Source organism: Ambystoma mexicanum, chromosome 13 (genome assembly GCF_040938575.1).
Source record: "Ambystoma mexicanum isolate Mex_15411 chromosome 13, UKY_AmexF1_1, whole genome shotgun sequence".
NCBI classification, from domain to species: Eukaryota; Metazoa; Chordata; class Amphibia; order Caudata; family Ambystomatidae; genus Ambystoma; species Ambystoma mexicanum.
This window is the reverse complement of record NC_090938.1, coordinates 213,517,030-213,521,469: the sequence shown is the minus strand read 5'-3', so window position 1 is coordinate 213,521,469 and position 4,440 is coordinate 213,517,030. Positions and strand designations below refer to the sequence as shown.

Below are 4,440 nucleotides of genomic sequence, written 5' to 3'. Positions count from 1 at the left end.
GGTTTATTTTACAGCAAATGTTTTGAGAAAAATGGGCTAAAAGTCAAATAACTTCTAATTGGCGCCTCAGGGCTAACACTTGAAAGAACCAGTTGATGCCAGATAGGCAGCACACAGGAGAATTTTATAACGATGTCATGACGTTGCCTGACATGCCAACCCTCCTGATTTAGGCGGGAAACTCCCGATTTTGAAATTAAATTTTTCACATTCTCACACCGCAAGTAATTCTGCCCCCAATGCATTCTTATGGGGAAATTAATTCCTCCCGAATTCTCGCATGAAATCTCCCTGCAAGGTGCCTCAGAATGTTGGCATGTATGCGTTGCACCTACAAAATATGCCAGCACTGACACTTTGTCACTTTCATGATTACTTCCCTGCAATTCATGCCAGCATTCAAACTGTAAATCACTTTGTTGATGTCTCATCCACAATATGGGCTAGCATTGTCATGGTGCCTCAGTAAACAGGGCCGGCGCAAAGCATGGTCCACCCTGTGCAGTTTTTCAGGGACTTGCTCTCCAGGTGGCCCGCCCACTTCTAGCATGGTTAAAGGAGTATGATGTGTTCCAAAAGCCTGTCATTTGGACCTCACAAATACCTTAACATGTCCCTACTCATTTGAAAGTGCAGCTGTTTGTCAGTTCTTAATGGCATGAAGTGTTCCTAAATTAGCACTAATGTTTGAGTGATAAGAGCTGATGCGGACTTCATCTTCAAACTGAGGGGCACGCCCCCCAGGGGGTGCAGCCGCATCCCAGGTGGGGCGTGAGAGCCTTGCATGAAATGTAAATTAAAAGTAAAAAAGAAAAACACATTTTTTTAGTTTTTTTTAGATTGGAGGATATGGGCAGGGGCGGCTCACATGGTCGGACTGGACCATAAACTGTCTCAGGCACCAATGAAAAAGTTGCCCACAGTTGCAATGGATATTCATTCCTTTAGGCACTGACTTTTTGAATTGTACCCAAGGGGGTGTTTTTTGTTACAATATAAGCAAATTGTGATATTTAAAGAATATGTATTCAGCAACAATGGTCAAAACTACTAGCTGCATAGTTAAGTAACTTATCAAATTGGCCTACATTTTGACTGGCCTACAGTAGCATTTTGCGTTTTTGGTACGGGCATTGCCCTATTGCCCTATAGGCCAGTCCGAGCCTGGCGGCTCATCCATAATGGGCGAGGGGGCGTCGACCCAGTGACCCCCTCACCCATTATGGATGAGCCGAGGAGCCAGCCCAGTGAAACACTGTTTCCCTTTGACAGTTCAGTTACCCAGCCGCACATGCTCACTAAGCCATGCAAGGCTAGGGGCGTTTTGCTTCAACAGCCTTGCATAGCTAATTGGAAATGCTGGCTGGGGCACTGCATGTCTGTCTGTGCGAGCGGTCTGTCTCCCTATTGCATAACAAGTTCAGTTGCCATATGACACCAATATGCATAATCTGTTCGCAATGGGAAGGATACCGTGCAAGCCTATTAGACTGCATCTAGACCATATGTAGGCACCAGTCCGATTTATGACAACACATCATTCAGTTTTTCACTGTAGTCAGTTCCCCACCTGATGTCATTTTGAACTAACAAGTTTACATGCCTAGAGATGTATTACACAGGTTATTAAGTATATACATATGCACGGCCTCTATAAACTAAAATAAAATGTTATTCTTTAATTGAGCCGCCCTTCCGGTCTTTTCATAATAACATGCACGTTTGGGCAGTATTTTGCGCCTTAATTACACACTCAAGATGGTGGTTCAAACAAACCACCTAGCTGCTAACCTCACGGTCTAGTGTTTCATCGTAATCATCACCAGTCTGTCTTGCCGCAGGCTGGCCTTCAGGCATTCTCTTCGTGGAATACGAAAGCGACTGACGTTCCCATTGCGGCTCTCATGAACCAAGTAAGTGTCTTCCTACAGGGTACCGCGCATGTTTTTCCATATATTATCGCAAAAACCGACAGACTGCACAATCAGCCTGACAGTGCCTCCTCTGTTATTTGTATTTAGATTGTGAGGCACTCCACCTGGCCGAGCTTGAGTAGACTTTCTCAGTCAATCATACAAAAACAGCATGAGAGCTTCAAATCCTAGCGCAAAGGTAATTTTCTTTAAAACGGCATACAACCTTTCTGTAGATGCACTAGTAGACAAGAGACATGTCTTTCTTGACAAAGTTCAACCGTGCCTTGTGGAACAGCCACTAAGACAACATTGTTGTTCTAGAAATACCCCAAAGAAATAGGAGGGGGCTATGCTTATGCGATCCCAGTATTTCATGAAGTTCCAACCCTGCAAAATGAAATGTTCAGGTCCCCATTAGTGGAAATTGAATATTGGCATTTAGTTGAAAGTATGTAATATGCTATTAGGAGAAACAGGGTACATCAATCTTTATTCTGTTTTTCGTTCTATAGCCACATTAACATGGGGATTAACACACCAAACAATCAAGAAATACTGTAATCTTCATCGTAGATGACGCCTCACACGCCATTAAAGAAATGATAAGGTTAGTGATGATAGTTGCATACGCCAATAAACAGATACAAAATGTTTAAGTTTTTTAAATATAATATGTGACCAATACAAATTAGTTTGGGCTTTTTCGATTGTCAAGAGTGAAGATCTCCATAGGATGGGCCATGTGTAATCCACCTGTGCTACTACAAAGTGTCCTGAAGAAGGGTTCATTGGACGGTGTATACCAGATTAAGTCAGCTGCATACAGTCGTAGTTCCTTAAGACCTAGAAACACATATTTTAGTGTTGACTAAGTCAAGGATAAGCATACAATAACAAGAGGGTTCATTAACTGATTGAAATGTTTCCCTCACGTCCCTAATAACCTCACAACTATGCCGTGATAAGTAGACCTCATTGGCCTAATTATGAGCTTTTTTGTGCTAGCCCAACACGGCCCTTTTTCATGATGTGTTTTAATGTGATTTATTTTTAATGTTTGTACGTTTTGTATATATTGATTAAAATATGTGAATCATTTATTCTGTCTAATATATTTCATGACATTGTACTGGCGATTTTTTAAACTAATCATACCTTAGACGTGTGAAGGTGGGAAGCTGTTTTTGTGGACTTCTTTGTGTACACATGAGTGTAATGCAAGACTGCAGATGTGACTCACTGAAGACTAAGTGCATGCTCATCTTAACCCAACAGGCACATCCTCCGACAGTGACACGGCTGGAACGTTATCAGACTGGGCACGTGCAGGCAGGAAGGCTGCGACACCACCTCCTGCAGTCCAACCAATACCGCTTCCTGCCATGACAGCTGCACAGCCAACCCAACCACCACCACCTCCTGCCGTCACTTCTGCACAGCTGGCTCAACCACCACCACCTCCTGATGTAACAGCTGCACCGTCGGCCCAAACACAATCACCTGTTGTGACAGCTGCGTGACCAGCACCACCACTGCGAGCAAGACCACACCTGTTGCCAGTGGCCCCACCGTCCCTCCCATGCCCTACACAACACCATTGCCACACCAGCCACCACTCTATCATGGCAGGTACAGCATAGAGGAGGAAGAGGATGAGGATGGGCATACCCCCTATCGGACCCCATTGTTTAGCTATGACACTCTGCAGATCCCGCCTCCACCACCCATGCCCAAATCCGGGACATGGATATGTGGCTCTTTGTTATGGAGGACCAGCAGGGATCAATGGCAGAACTGGCCCAGCAACAGCTGAATGAGCTGCAGCTCCTGCAGGAGTGCATACAGGCAGGCAGCCACAGGTGCACACAAGCCCAGGGATATACCACTGCTGCTCTGGTCATGCTCACCCAAAGGGTCCGGGAGGGGAATGAGGGGATCTTGGCCCAGGGGTCTGACACGCCCTCAACTGTCACCACCCTAGGGAGGTGACAGCAGGGAAGCCTGAGGCACTGCTCCCAGCAGATTCCAACCACACCTGGGCAATCCAAGGGCTCTGTGACCAAGAGGCCAAATAAAGGACTCCTGGAGGGACACTTTTGTGTCTGACACTCTGACGTTTTGGGACATGGTGTGTGGGGAGTGGGAATGGTGTGTGGGGACAGGGTGTGTGGGGAGGGCGAGTGAGGTGTGTGGGAGGGGGTGTGTGGGGACAGGTTGTGGTGAGAGGGCTGTGTGTGGACAGGTTGTGTGGGGAGCGGAATTTGGGTGTGGGGTGGGGCAAGGGTGTTTGGGGGCAGGGTGTGTGGGCAGGGGAGGGGGTCACAGGGTGTTGTAATTTCAATACATTATAGTTTGCACTTGAAGCAATGAGTGGGCATTGCTTATTTTGGTGCAAGTATTTATTGTGTGTGTGCATGATATGCAGTAAGGAGCAAGGGAAGTGCAGAGTGAAAGGGGTACTCAGAAAAGGTTATATATGAGTTCTTGATGGGCCATGCGCCCATCCCTGGCCTCTATGCGCATG

General features: G+C 46.2%; 1 long non-coding RNA gene across 1 annotated transcript; it reads left to right on the top strand.

Moving 5' to 3' along the window:
• Window positions 1–1,839: 1,839 nt before the first annotated feature.
• On the top strand, window positions 1,840–4,032 carry LOC138520114 (uncharacterized). Its single transcript, XR_011282797.1, has 4 exons — window positions 1,840–1,913; window positions 2,022–2,112; window positions 2,429–2,523; window positions 3,192–4,032. It is a non-coding gene; the product is annotated as an uncharacterized lncRNA (long non-coding RNA).
• Window positions 4,033–4,440: the final 408 nt, after the last annotated feature.